This window comes from Temnothorax americanus, unplaced genomic scaffold (genome assembly GCF_048541705.1).
Source record: "Temnothorax americanus isolate GAGA-0224 unplaced genomic scaffold, ASM4854170v1 Scaffold1, whole genome shotgun sequence".
Classification (NCBI taxonomy): Eukaryota; Metazoa; Arthropoda; class Insecta; order Hymenoptera; family Formicidae; genus Temnothorax; species Temnothorax americanus.
This window is the reverse complement of record NW_027509230.1, coordinates 4,432,638-4,448,815: the sequence shown is the minus strand read 5'-3', so window position 1 is coordinate 4,448,815 and position 16,178 is coordinate 4,432,638. Positions and strand designations below refer to the sequence as shown.

General features: G+C 39.5%; 2 protein-coding genes across 3 annotated transcripts in view; one reads left to right on the top strand and one right to left on the bottom strand.

Annotated features, from left to right (window-relative positions):
- Window positions 1–16,178, top strand: part of Eip78c (Ecdysone-induced protein 78C) — a 78,564-nt gene that overhangs the window by 16,738 nt on the left and 45,648 nt on the right. The window lies entirely within an intron of this gene.
- The window catches only part of LOC143895319 (peroxisomal acyl-coenzyme A oxidase 3), a 70,021-nt gene that overhangs the window by 35,687 nt on the left and 18,156 nt on the right, over window positions 1–16,178 (bottom strand). The gene's annotated exons all lie outside the window — the stretch shown is intronic.

Genomic DNA, 16,178 nt, shown 5'->3' with positions numbered 1-16,178 from the left:
TATTATTTTATATAAATGCATCGTTGCATCGTTGAATAAATTGAAAACGAAAAAGCAAAGTATAATGAAATAATTGCGAACATCTTCAATAATTTTCCTACATTTACATTGCATATGAACTAATTACTCTTTTTAATAATTTTAACGACTGACCGTTAAACAAATTTAAAATATTTAAAATACTCGTTGCATTTTAATGACTTTGTATTAACGGGTAATTTTAATAATCAATCAATATTTGAACATTCTATTGGATAATTATTATATCGTCTCTCTTATACGTTTTATAAATATATCTCTTTCATTAAAACATCGATATTTTAGCCTTTTAAAAAGATATTTAGCCAGGTCAATAAAATTCATTGAAAGAAAATTCTAAGGTATCGACTTTAATTATTATTAACTTCATAGACGAATTCGTAAGTCTTGCTAAAAGATAAGAACGCTACGATAAGACTGAACATTTTAGACGGTCAATCAATCACGACACCCAAACAAAACACAGTTGATTCAGGATTGTGGAGTTTCGATAAAAATGATAGAAATCAAACAAGCGATTACAATCTCCCGCAATTAATTCTCCATAAGCGCATTGGAAGGAACTTGCCGTCTCTTAACGTAACTTTGATAGTCCATCGCTTTATATATGGGAACGTCTATTTATAGCTCGGCCGCACGTTATACGCTCGGTGTGCCTATGTTTTAACGTTGTTTTACATCCTGAGCACACACGGACGACGCGTATAGCGCTTCTCGTAAAGGTTAGAATACAAATTGAAAAGGTCGCACCCATAATGTGTTACTCGCAGATCTTTCACGATCGCGCCGAGAATCGCGTACTGTCGTTGTCGCTGATTAAGTTACCTTCAGCAACGCGGATTTTGCTTTCAATTCACGAATTCGCTCTTGATTATAGAGATTGAAAAGGGAATATTTCGATGAATTCAGAGACGAAACAGAAATCATTTTTCTCCGTATACTTGTGAGTCGACCGAAAGAATTTAAGTGCCACTCGCGATGTTCCTCTCGTGAGAAAAGTCAAACACTGACATTTCGCTCGAGCCGGGAGCGTGCGAGCGAAATTGTTCTTATCTTCGTCCGGACTTAAGTCTCTTTTCCTCGTTCATTCATTTATTATCAAGAGGTGGTTTTGCGAAATAACTGTACGTTGCTCTACCGTTTAATATCTTTGAGCTTTAGAAATATATAAATTTCTACGGGCTAGATTTTATATCGAAAAAGGATTGATTAGGAATAGTAAAAACGCGCAAACTGATTTTTTTTTTATGACAATTTGATTTACACGAACATCTCGCGCGTTTTTGTGAATTTTCCCGCGGCAACAGAGGAGGCAGGAAAATTATTTGAATTTTCGGGGAAGTAATCCCGAAGTTTACGCGACTCCGAAAGAGGACCACGTTGGGAGGCCCTTGATTATATTATACATTCGCTAGCGGGAATCATCCGACGGTGATCTGATGGCAGCCACCGAAAATCCAACTTTGAATTTCAATCTCGAGGCGGTCAAGGCCCACCGAGAGTAAGTAATTCAATTCAGAAGCGCGAATCTCGCGGGGATAAGAAGCAACATACGCGTCGACTATTGTCGCACCCAAGCCGCGAAACGGCGGATGGAGGGCAAACCTGGGGGGGGGGGACATACGATCGGCGTATTTCGAGACAGTTTTAATGCAATCGCGCGAGATGAATTAACTTCGTACACCGCTAAAATTTCGGCTGTAATACATAATTCAAGAACTTCTTACGAATTGACGCACGTGATAGAGCCTTGGCTGCGTGAAATGTTAAGCTAAATTTATTTTAACGCTTCGATTAACCCATTTAATTATCTATTAACGCTGATAATTAACGAGTTACAAGAATAAGCAACGCCTAATCAAATTTTTGCCAAAGGAAGAAGATTCCTGGGCAATACGACGTTAAAGTTTGTTGCTGAAAAGAAGCGAGGTGGTTTGATATACATACGCATATGTTAAAGCTATATCTTTTAAGCGAAACCTAAGAAGATTCGACGGAAAGGAAACTTGTTAATAAGGTGCATAGAATACGCCCGGAAAGTTTCGACGAGTTAACCGGCGAATTACTGGAAGTTGTTTCGCTATTTAGTCGACACAGCATAGCCGAGTTTTGACGTACAAAACTTGGTGCGACCGAAAAGTTTATATAAGAATCGCGATTTCTATTAAAACGACGTGAATATTATTCGAATTCACAACGCTCGGTTTTACCCGCTCAATTGGCTACTTTGATGATCTTCATACTACTTCGACGAGAAATATTCTTCCAAGGAATTCTTCGTCTGCCATACTTGGAACTCGCAAATATTGAGAAGGGAATGATTTATTGGCGAGCCGTACGCCGATCAAACAATAATGATCATACGCGGACAATCGCGTATCGCAATTTTTCAGCAATTAAGTACCGCTCGGGATTGCTTTTCTCCGGCCCCTAGACGCGGCCGGATGTTACGTTGCGGCGAGAATAGAGGCTTCCTTGATCGACAGTGAGAAGAAAATCGAAGCCTCATTGACACTCCTTTCTTGTTCCTCGCCGCGACGTCGACGCCGGCCGACGGGTCGGAGTCGGGCTGCAAGTCACGATTTTATCGACCATACGAATCGTAAAAGCCAAGAATGCCGTATCCCCGCGTACGACTTTCTTACACGGAATGCAGCTTACGCGGCTCGAGTGCTTTCCTCCGCGAGGAGCGAACAAGTATCCAGAATACACGAGGGGGGGGGGGGAACAACGCGATTATGAGTCGCGCATCTGCTAATTGGTTACGATCGAAGACCCCCGAACGCGGGTTCACCCGCGACGATAAACGAAGGAAATATCCTGTGCCGGGGGGAACACGCTTCGATTGCCAGTCGTATATGCTCCGTTTCATTTCGATCGCTTGCGTCGTTGATTAAAATAAATACTGTAGTTATGCGCGTTTCTTTGGAAGTAACAGTACCTACTACGATACGTGTGTGTAACAAACTCCGAGTGGAAATAGCTAAAAAAAAAAAATACTGCTATTTGCGCAACGAAAGAACGAAGCTATATTCTCTCGTATATTCTTATAAATTTGACACGCTTTATGACAAGAATAAGTCGATATTATCCGATAGTCGATAGTATCGTTATACATGACTTATACAATCGCGGACCGTTTGGACTCCCTTCACTTATCTTATCTACAACTCTTTCTTATCAAGATAGCTACGCTCATTTAAGTCAACCGATGCATTTCAGATATTTTAATACATATTTATCTATGAAGGATAATTTGTCATTTATAAATCAATTTCTGCTTTATATGTACAAAAAAGATTATTATAGCATAAAATTAAGAAGGGCAGTAGAGGCCCAACCCTGCAACCGCCTCGCGAAGAGCGATTCAATTCCGTTGGAGCTTCCGTTTTGAGAATCATATAGATTGATCGACCGAGCGCGAAAATATCGATGACGATGATCGCGTCCGAGAGTCATTGACGTTCTCGCGTGTCACGTAAATCGCTTTCCTGGAACGAAGGCCACGAGAAAGTTCGTACCGCTGCTGGTTCAGTGCCACGGTCACGCTACGTGCGTGGCATCGATAGCGACGAAAGTAAACTAAATCTGAAAGATTACGCAACGCCGCGGCCGTGTTAAAAGTCACCCGACGTGCCGCCGCGCCGCCTCCTTTCTCATTATTCTTTTCTTCTTTCTCCGCTCTCTTATTCATCATTGATCCCGGCTATTCTCTCGGACCGAATGCATTAGATGTCGGTTGACACCTACGTTGAAACGTCGCGACATTTTCAACGGGACGCATGTAGAAACGAAGAGCTTACCTCTTCAATATTTTCGATACCGAGTTAGAAGTTAGAGAAGCACAATTTTATATTTTATATATATATTTTTTTTTGTATATTCTTTCAGGTCAGAATACACAACCAAACTGTTACTTAACGCTTCTATAATTTAATATTAAAATAAGAGGAGAAATTCCAATCATTTATTGTCTTATGGATAATTTATTATCTTATCAAACCTGCATATGCACGTGAAAAATTCTTCTAATTTTTGCGCCAATTTCAGAAAATGGATATTGTGAGATTTGTGACTAATAATAATAAAATTTATAGTAAAGAATTGTCGTGTCCTACATGATGTAGAGTGCTCATTTTTTTCGAAACATTTTTCGTGTCCCCTTTTGAACGAAATTCTTCGACAATTCAAAAGATTTTACCTATTTAGTATGGTGTTTAAGTCTAACGTGCATACGAAGAAGACTAATTGTAAGTAGAGAGAGAGAGAGAGAGAGAGAGAGAGAGAGAGAGAGAGAGAGAGAGAGAGAGAGAGAGAGAGAGAAAACGCGGGTATTAACGCGAAGAAATATTCCGTGCAACGGCAAAAAGTAACGCGGTATTCCATTATCCTTGTCGGCATGATGCAATGCAAAACCGGTCGAAATGATTGGATTTTTATCTCTGGCCTCTTTTTCTCTCTTCCTTCCTCTCTCTCTCTCTCTCTCTCTCTCATCTTCCCCCCCCCTCGTTCTCCATCTCGATTTTCCCCCCTCGCGTTCCATCCGTCTCTTTCTGCCTCTCTTCCTCCGTAACTCGCGTACGTGTGTATTTGTTCTCCTCTCGTTATTTCTTCCTGTCTCGCTTTATCCCGCGGGACGTGCGGAAAGATCGCGCCGATGTCGGACAAGGAGCGAGAACACGCACGCATACACAATCGCACATATAGAAGCGTGTGACTCGCGCGGGGAGACGCATGTGCCATGCGTGCGTGTAAAGATTCGTGTGCGTGCGCGTGTGTGTGCGTGTGTATACGAGTACGCGCGCGCACTGTTACCGTGTGACTCATCCAGGTACATTGCACCCGGTACGTGTCCGGTACGAGCTCGATCGTATATACACCCGTCGTTTATCCAACTCCGATATTTTCCGATTTTTCGATTCGGCACGCACGAAGGAAGTTCGATTCCATGTCGCGCGTCAGAACGATCTCGGACAGTTGCCATCCGCGATATTGGCATCTTCATCCCGAATTTGCTCTTATTCCTTTTCGATCTCCATTTATACGATCTTATCGAGAAAATCGGACAAGGAGAGAGACTTCTTCCGGAAATCCCGTGAGTTCCGTAAAGCGCTGGAATCAAACGCAATATATACGTCTATACAGATCGCAGGAAAACGTCAAAGATCGCAACCAGGCAACAAATTTCTTACAAAGTGTGCGTAAACAAATTGCTTAACATTAGAATTAATATTCTAATACGTATTAATTTGATACATATTAATTTAATATGTTTGATTAAATTTTTTAATATGTATTAATACATATTAAAATCAATAACATATTATTAGATTCATTAAATTAATATGTATTAATATATATATACATATTAATTTAATGAATCTAATAATATATTATTGATTGATAGCAGAGTTATTAGATATTGTGCTCATTAAGTTATCCGATCGAAACATTAATTACTTTTAAAACTTTTTTTGAACGATAAAATTGAACAAAAACAAACGAGAGAGGTCAATTTTAGATTGAAGTCATTTTTAGCCATCCTTAGTCATCTTTAATTTATTAGAAAAATACTTGTAGTTATTTTAATATCTAATTCTGACATCTAGGTGTGCTAACTATTAGGTAATATTATATTTATTCGAGATGGAAAAGATCGCCACATTCGGCCCGGATAAAATTCGTATATGTCGAGTATTTTTCTTCGCCAGAACTTGGCGACTATCGATCAGACGTGTATTTTCTCGTTGCATCTCTTCTTTTTTCGCGTCTTCGCGTCGGAGCGAAAAATCCAGCGATACGACGAATGTAAATACTCCACGATCCATCTTCGTCACTCTCCTCTTCTTCTTTTTTATCATCCTCCACTTCTTCTTCTTCTTCTTCTTGCTCCTCTTCTTCCACCACTCTTCTCTTCTCTTCTCGTTTCCACCTCGTTTTCCAGTCACACCGCGGCGTCTTCTTCGTCGCATCTTTCCCTTCGTGTTCTCTCTCTCTCTCTCTCTCTCTCTCTCTCTCTCTCTCTCTCTCTCTCGCGATTTCTCTCTTTTTCCTTACGTGCTCTTCTCTTCTCCTCGTCCCTTCTTTCTTCCCCCTCTTCGTACTAATTCCAGTACCTTTCTCTCCGTCTCTTTTTTTCCGAAGTCTGTCCCCCTCCTGCCCGCAACTGTCTTTCTTTCTCTCTTCTAGTATTCTCTTTTTCTTCCCTTTTCTCCTTCTCTCTCTCTCTCTCTCTCTCGCTCTCTCGCTCTCTTGCTTTTTCTCTTCCTCGCACCTCAAGAGCAATGAACTCTCGCGGTAGGGTATATCATCGGTGAAGTGATGCTACCACCAGCGCGCCCGTCCGTGCGCGAGCGCGACCACCAACACGCACGTAGTTTCCGTCGTACCGTATCTCTCGTGTATCTCTCTTTCTCTCTCTTTCTCAGCATTTGAGAGATACCTCGTATAGCTCGCTTTCTTACTTTCTTCCCATCTTTCTCGTTCTGTTTCTACATCTCGTCCTCCGTATCAATATCCTTTCTTAATTTCTTTCCGAGTTTTTTTACCATTGATCTTCGTTCTCTTTTTTTCTCTTCCTCAGCCTTGACAATATAATATTAAATATTCATAACGTCATAGGTAATGTTGCGTATAAAATGACAAGCAAAATGTATAAATTGTACGACAATATATTAATGTCCAAAAGATGTCCTAATCCTTCGGTCGATGTTTAGATATCTTTCCCGAGTTTTTCTTCGCCGCGCCATCGGCGGGCGGTAAAAAGATATCTGATTTGCCGGATAAATTTTAACGAGTCGCTCGACCCGTTCCTTAGACAGTCCTGCTTGCTCTTTCGCTGTATCTTGCATGCATTTGAGTGCATCGCACTTACTTCCTGTAGCACCCCCCCCCCACATCGGAGAAGAAGAACATGTTTATAACTATCGCGATTCTTCGCGGCGTACCACGTTGTCTTTATTGTCAAACGCCATTTTCGTAGCAGAAAGAAGGAGATCGAAGGAAGACGGAGCCTTAAACACTAAGAATTTTTTAGCATATAATGATAAATAAAAATAAATTTCAAATAATTCCAAAATTAAATGGGATTTTATTCGATCTATTATCAAGATTAAACATCAAGATATTTTATTATAGACTTGTCATTTTATATAAAAATGAAATAACTTATAAAATTTTACATACTATCTATTTTATGCTACTTATTTAACATTTTAGATATCTTTTTTTTTTTTTTTCTATTACATATCCATCCCGAGACAAGCTATCGAAAAGTTATATTTTGATTGATTTTTACTTCAGTCCTTACCATTTATTTTATATCAGCTTTTTAAAATACTGTTTCTACTATATTAACACTATTGACAGATATATTGTATAACGATCAATTTTATTCGTTCTGTTTATCAATAATAATTGATATAAAATTCATACATTTTTTACATTATTTCTCAATAGCAATATTAAAATTTAATGTCAAGATCGGGGCGACACTCTGTGTAGCTAGGAGAGATGAATAATCGGTGCAACGTGACCGCCTGGCGGTATAAAATCGCGTGTTGGTGCGAAATGGTCACGCCGCGGTGAAATTAAACGAGATTGATTCAGAGTAGTCATTTTGCGTGTGCCGTGCCGAGATGCGGCCGTATACCATCGCGTGTGTCCGGAAATGCAGGCGGGTGCAATAATGGTGGCTGGTAGGAACGCCCTCGACACGAGTCTAGGTTTCCCTTTAATTTTTGAGCGAGGTCTCGAAGGTCAATGGCCGTTACATAAGTCAAAAGACGATGAGAGATGAAATTAGCATATTATATAATATGCTAATGCGTTGTAGGATAGAACAGTTCTTTACTCTAACACTCTCATTAATGCGTGTTTTGGATTTTACTTTTATATAGTTGATTATTTTCTGGCTCTCTGGCGTTTCTTTTACATTTAACGGTCCACGAGGTTCCCGCCGACTGGCGCATCTTGAATTACGTTTATGCCTAAAGGTCGGTAAGATGTTTCGCTGGTCCGATGCCGGAGAGCATTAATAATTGCGGTGATCTAATGGCACCTGCACATAGAATCACTTCTTTTTTAAATCGTCGTGCTATAAATCAATATTAGGGCTATAAAATGAAGAAATAAAAAAATATGCTATTGTTGCGAGGAATCTTGCTTATACCTTGGCTATACATCTAAACGATTTATGTGTCGGACTGTCAATCGAGTGACAGACCAAGGTTTTTTGAGAATATGTTAAGGGAGTGTTGCGCCGAATGCGTACCGATCGTTTAAATTGTATCTCATCAATATTTTACATTATTACTTAATATAAGCAACATTTAGTAACAAAAATATGAAATAAATGAGAAATGAGTAATATACCTACATAGATAAAAATTTAATAGATTACGTCTTGTTTTGTGCGTGCTAACAACATTGAAAAAATTCCGGTACAACTAATGTAAATTTTTGATCAATTTATACAGCTGATGATAATATATGTAATCTTACAATTTTATTATAATTTTTTATATTTTCATAAAAGAAGGTTTATTTTAGAATATTTTACATTTTTTGCATATGAAACTGATAATTTTCGTTTTAATCTTATATTTAAAGAAGTAAATAAATCTGACGTCTTTTAAATTAATATTTTTACGTATGCTTCATTACTTATATAAAACAAGTTTTAAAAAGTTATCAAATTATTAAATTATCACAGCTCACAGCTACTTTTAATGGAGAGATTCTCTGTTTGTGGTCCATTATTTTTCGAAGAGCAACAAGATTACTTTTATAAAAGATAAAGTCTCATTTATGTGATCCAGGCTGCATTAATCAATTAACCAGTTCCATAATTAAACTTTGGTCGAATTTCTCGTTCAGGAAAAGGAAAAACCTGTTCTAAATTCGCGAACGCCGCGCGTGTTATTTCCTTTCCCGCCCGCCGTGTGGGTAGGTTCGCCCGTATGCACATATACGCGCGTATTTTTTGCGTGTGTATACCTGCACGCGCGTTGGTGCAGCGTGCGTTACACGACGGGCGCGTTCGCGTGTATATAGCGATGGTGTATACTCGCGCGCACAAACGAACACACGGCGGGAGACGAGCGAGACAGAAAGACGTATATGCGCGCGCGTGGGGCACGGCACTGTAAGCGAATGCTAATAATATTCACTTCCTGCAACTCGGTTACATTAAATCACCGCCGGGCAACTCTCTGCGCCTCTCCCGCTTTTCCGCGTTATTATCGTTTTCCTTCTGGCGCGCGATATACCCCCGCGATCTCTCGCGATCACCACCGACGCGATGCGGCCACGTGCGACCCAGGAAAGGATATGAGAAACGGCGTATATACTCGGCGTGATCTCGGCGCGAGTTCAATTTTCAATGTTGCAGATTTATGAGATACGGACGATGAGCGCTAATTGACACATGTCGATCGCCGCGAATGGATACAGCGATCGTTAATTGTGCCGTAACTTGAGCTCTCGCTGAAAATATATCAATTTCAATTCCTTGCGATGTATCCTCTTCCGGTTCTCCTGTCATTTATTTTATAATTCGAGCTATCGGATATATTATCCTTCCATCCTGTTGTCCCGAATTGCAGCAACGTGAATCATTACGAGCTATAGTGATACTCTAAGTATAATAATTCTAATATATGCAGATTTTATACATATCTTTATTATAAAAATTGTACACTATTTATGTTAGACCACGTTTAATTTTTCCTGTCATTCTTCAAATATAATAACGAGAATTTTTTAAATATTTCTCCTTCAGAAAACCCGGAAATAATTCGGTATCGATAGAAATTATCAAAGCAATAACCCCGGAAGTTGTTGCATCTCGACATCCGTTTCCGTCAATCAACTAAATTACACTCATAATCAAATATTCCATTTAGAGTAGACATCTATTAATTATAGGGTGAAGCATCTGACTGTCTATAAACGAATGAAAAGAGGCTATCTAACTGTTGCATCTTATTAAGATGACTGATATTTCAGCTTCATCGATTCATGCCAATTTGGCAACGCGCAATCATCGTCTGATCCTTACGTATCGTCACACACGTGGGATCAATGACCACGCGTGTGTGTCCAAGCATCCACGCATACACACGTACAAGACACAGACACACACACACACACACACAACTGCTAGCAGTAAGGACCCAGGCCTTGACCATGAATGTGGGTTGGTGGATTGCATAACTATAGGCAAGTGCTTGTGACACAACGATGCCTCTTCGTGTATGTGGTCGTTGTACACACATATACGAGCGTATACAGCTCGCGCTCGCGTGGGTCGATGGGCGATTGCTCTCCAACGATCCGCGCGCACATTGCTCGCAAGAATGTTTGCACAACGCGAAGCTTCGAGCCAAAAATTCGATCTAAAACCGAAACAAGAGAGATTTTCCGTTTTACAAAATCATTGTTCGTATTTTTTTTACACAAGTTTCTACAAAGTTTCTATAAAGATATTTCAATTTACCGAGAAATTGAATATTATTGAATATTCGGAGGACAGTCACTTGGTCACTTTGAACTAGATTTGCGTGAATTATCGTATTTGAGATAAAAATTCCTAATTAATTGAGAATTGATTAATTAAAAAGATGCTAAATTTGAATGCCAATTTTATCTTTCTTCAATGTCTTCCTCTAACCGTTTCCAATCGATATTTGTTGCCAAAGCAATCTCCTGTCATTTTCTACAATTTGCATTGCCTGTGAATCGGACCAAACGGATATTTTACGACTGTTTTTATTCGCTGTAGGTCCAGCGTATCGGTATTTTACAGTATTGACATTTATTGACGCCACTGTGTTGACACTGTTTCCGCGGTAGGTAATGTTACATTTCTGGAAGGATTGATATTTACATGTCCTGACGTCGTGAAACTCAGTATCTTTGGGCAGAGAGACGCGAATGCGATTCGAAAGGACGTGAATGCGAGCGCAGTCGAGCTCTGAAGTACACTCGATGCACAGGCACGCGCCGGCCATTATGTATCCACGATGTAAGGCTACGACCTTGCTTTAAGTTTCAAACAGCTGTCCAAGTCTACTTTTTAAACCTGCATGAAGTTGCTGGCGGCGCCGGTAAATTAAAAGAGATGCCGCGGACGCGGGCGGGAACAAAATCGGGCGATACGTCAAATTGATGATCACCGAGTGATCGAGACAGCGATTGATTTTTATGATTATTGAGTAACCAATAAGCGTGACTAATCTAATGACGGCGGGAACAAAGTTGGGCGAAATAATCGTATTAATTATTAGCGAATAGTCATATTAACGATTAATTACTTTGATTATTTTGGATAATCGATTGGCACGGGCAATCCGGTGGCGAGGACAAGGTAATTGAAACGTAATTAAATTAATGATTATTGACTAATGAAATTGGCAATCGATGATATCGACTGAATAAACGCTAAATATGATTAATCGGTGAGATATAGTTGAGTAAAACGTAAAATAGAATTAAATATTACTGAGCAAAATTAACTATTAAAATTAATGATTAAATATCTCTGAATTAATTAATTGTTAAATACATATATATACTTATATTAATAATAATAATAATAATAAACTTTATTAACGGGTAATAAACCCTTTAGCGTACAAAGAGAAAAGAAAAAACAAGAACAATAAGATAAAATAAAAATAAAATAAAATAAAAATTTTACAACATAATATGGAGAAATTCAGGTTACAAGAGTAGACGAGAAAGTTTTTGTTTAAAAGTTGATACAGAGCCACCAAAAAAGTCAACCCTATTGGAGAAATTACTTGCAGATATTATTAGCCTATTTACACACGAATTTGCGCTATACAAAGTACGGTGATACTCGATGTGGAAGATGGAGTACTGTCTTAATTCTCTATTCGGGATGTTGAAATAGATACGTTCCAACAAAACTGGACAATCAATAGAGTGATTAAGAAGCTTAAAAATAAATGTAAGATCAAAGGTTAGTCTCCTATTTTCTAACGATAGCAGATTTAATCTATCTAATATAGTGCAGTATTCATGGCAAGTAATTGACATGGGATTACCTAGCTGATAAGCGGCCATACGCAGGAATTTGTGCTGCACACGTTCAATCAATAGCTGATGACATTCAAAATACGGAGACCAAACTATGGAACAGTACTCCAACTTGGGGCGAACTAACGTACAGTATAATAATTTTAAAGTGGTTATATTCTTAAAAAATCTACCCCATCGGAGGATGAATCCAAGCGTTCTATAAGCAGCTGAAACTATTGATTGTATATGTGCATTAAATGATAAGTCCGCACTGAACAAGACCCCGAGATCTCGAGCCTCGCGCACTGCTGAGAGAGGTAAACCATCAAGGGTATAGTTATATAAATATGAGTTACGTCTACGAGAAAAGTGAATAACAAAACATTTAGAGACGTTAAGCCGAAGATAGTTCCTCCTACACCAGGCCTCAAGTTCAAATAAGTCATGTTGTAATAAAAGCGCATCAGCAGGTCCATTAATCCGGCGGTATAATTTAAGGTCATCAGCATACAGTAAGAAAGAGCAGAATTTAATAAAAGCAGCTATGTCATTAATAAATAAAACAAATAAAAGAGGGCCAAGATGTGAGCCCTGCGGCACTCCAGACAAAACATTTATACTTCTAGAGAAGCTATTATTAAACTTTATGACTTGAGACCTGTTTGATAGGAAGCAGGATATCCAACGCAAAAGAGAACCTCCGAACCCTAGAGATCGAAGTTTACACATTAATATTGTATGATTAACTGAGTCGAACGCTTTTCTAAAATCGGTATAAACTGAGTCAACCTGGGACCCACTCTCAACAGTAGAAGTTAAAAAATCATAGTAATTAACAAGATTTGTCGTTGTCGAGCGTCCTGGTACAAATCCATGTTGTTCCTTTATAATAATGTTTTTACATAGGAAGCTAAGTTTTCGAGCAACAATGCCATCAAAGATTTTCGGCATAACATTTTGTTTACATATAGGACGATAGTTAGTGACTGATTGACGGTCGCCACTTTTAAAAATCGGAGAGACAAGACATTGCTTCCAAAGAGATGGGAAGGCACCATCCCTCAGTGACTTATTAAAGATCAGCCACAAAAATCTTGACGCGATAAAGATACATGATTTTAGTAATAAAGGCGGAATGCCATCCAACCCCGCGGAGCAGCTCAATGGAAGCTCACAAATCTCGTTATACACATCCGAAATTGATATGTCCAGGGATAAAAGATCCAAGGGGTGATTTAAATTAAAACCGCTGTCAGAGTATTCGTCGATTACATCGCTACTAATATAAACAGATTCGAAATAATCAGCGAAGCAGTTCGCAATAGATTCATCATCCTCCAGTAAATGATCATTATGCAGAATCTGAGAGGCGCAATGCTTGGAAGATCTGATGTCTCTGATAAAGCCCCAGAAAAGATTGGTATTATTTGACAGCGCATGTTCAGATTTATCAATAAAATCAGACCAGCAAACAGCAGACAGAGATTTACATCTAGCTCTAAGATGAGAGAAAGATAGATAATCAGAGAATGAGAGAGTGCATTTATATCTTAAGTGTGCCGCCTTCTTGGCCCTGATTAGAGAAATTAATTCCTTGGTGAACCATGCTGGATAAGTAGATTCAAAAATAACATAAGAGGGAACATAAGTATTAATCGCAAAGTTCAAGTGAGAGTAAAGTAGCTCAGTGGCCTCATCCACCGGAATATTAGCAAAGGCAGAGTCCCAGTCAATTTGACCTAAATAGTCATCAATTGCAGAAAAATCGGCACGTTTAAAACACGGTCTGCAGAAAGAATTCCCTGCAGGACGAGCAGCAGTGGGAAGTGGCAGGGCAAATTCGAGAGCAGGATGATGTGTGTCGCAAGGAAGGAGAGGCTCAAGGGAAGCATGTACGTGAATACCATCGAGAGAGGAAAAAATCAGATCAAGCTCGTTCCCCAGCACATTACTTATATTATTGTATTGCCGAAAGTTGCAAAGACTAAAATATTCGTTGACAATATCAGCTTGTCTTAATTGTGAGCCGCCCCTGGCAATATAATTCAGAGATGAATTGTTTTGATACCAGATAATATTTGGCAGGTTAAAGTCACCAAGAATAATAAGTTTAACATTAGGATAAGAAAAACAAACATCCAGCACGGAACGACAATGAGATTCATAAACATCAGGCGAAGAATTAGGCGGAATATAAACAGCGACAATAATAAATACGCGACGGCCGATCCTTACTTCGACAAAGAGATGTTCAATATTAGAAGGAGATATTTCAATACAGCGGCTGGGAAAACAATTACGGACAGCAATTAAAACACCGCCGCCCCTCGAGTAGATGCTAGTATGTTTATCCCTGTCATATCGGAAAACTTTAAAATCACTTAGGCCCAGCTCAGCATCAGAAACACCAGAATTAAGCCACGTTTCGGTAAAAATAACAAAGTCAACTTTCAGCACGGAAGAATTGATCGAACACCGCAGATCAGCCAATTTCGTCCTCAAACCTCTCACATTCTGATAATACGCTAAAGGGTGATAGTCGCGTTTTTTTGGCGCCTATTAGTGGAAGCTTTTACAATTTTCGGCACACCGTTAATAAATCTCAAAGTCATGTCGGTAACACCAGTGTCTTTAAGCGATTCAAACCGCTTCTTAACACAAACGAAATGATCACGCTGCTTCCTGGTTAAGTCCTGCTTGATACCAACTGGTCCGGAGTAGCTCTTCTTTTTCTTGAGAATGTCGATGGCGTCGGATTTGGACGGCAATGAGACTCGCAAGGGTCTTGCATGACTGTGTCTAAAAGTGCCGAGTCTCCGGACCTTGATACGAGGAGGATTTAAGGGCCGTATCTTGCGTATTATTTCCTCGGCCGTGGCCAGATCATTCGAACCGTCATCAGTCGAGGAAGAGGGAGAATTTGACTCCTCAATGTTATAAAAAATTAAGTTTGAGGATCTTCTCTCCCTCTCGGAAATTTCCTCCATTATTTCCTCGTGATCGATGGAGGCGGAGGCGGATGATATCTTGTTCTCAATCTCCGTGACTTTCTCAGTTAGCCCCTGCATCTCAGCTGCAATCTGCTCGATATCAGCACGATACAAGCTCGCAAGCTCCTCCCGAAAGATAGTGAACTCTTCACGGATTATAGCTCTAATTTTTCCGATCAAATGATCTGTCAGGTCAAAAGAGCCTTGAGAGCAGCAGAGAAATCTGCCGTCGGAGTGAGGGTGACCCGTTCGGGCTAAGCAACCAGGATGAGAGGCGACGCCGCAATCTTCGCAAACAATCGGTTTAACCACTGTCGCACCGCAGCCCTTGCAAGTCGTCCTCCTATCCATGGTGAAAAATGCGAGTACAGGAAGCAGGAGAAGTCAAAAATCCAAGACCAGTAAAACAACCTTCGACCGAAACTTGTATATGTTAGACTAATAATAAACACGTCTGTACTCTCCGACGGACTGTATAAGACTGTATAAGACTAATATTTACATATAAATATAAAATATATTACTTATATTAACTGCCCGCACGGCGCGGAGCGTTAACAATTTGAACGCGAAACGGGCAGATCGTAAAGGCGGTTCACCCGAAAACGGCTACCCACGTTTTGTATATACATATATATACTTATATTCTTTGACTAACTTGATTTTTTTCTCGCGAAAAACCGCTTTTTATTGTCATAGAAAAATTAAATATTACTCGCAATTATTCCGCTAACAATAAGACAACTTTTATCACATATATATCTCGTTGAGATACTCAGTTTACATTTTTTATTTATTTAGAACGTACAGATTCGTTTCCTGTTTTTGCAAACGAAAATTAGAACCTTCTTACAAATTGATCGTAAATCGCGTGGCGCGCGATGCAACTTTTATTTCCTAATTTTCACGCTTCCAGTCCCTGAGAGTCAAAGAAAAGAGTCAAACGAATGGCGCACTCGCCGGTTTCCGACGAGGGTCGAATGGCTATTCAGAACATTAAGAAACTCGAGGAAATAATCCGCGAGTCCTGGTATATCTACGCAGGAAAAATATTCCCAGTCGTGGTGAATTATTTTTTAAAAAGTTTAGAACACTTATTGTTAG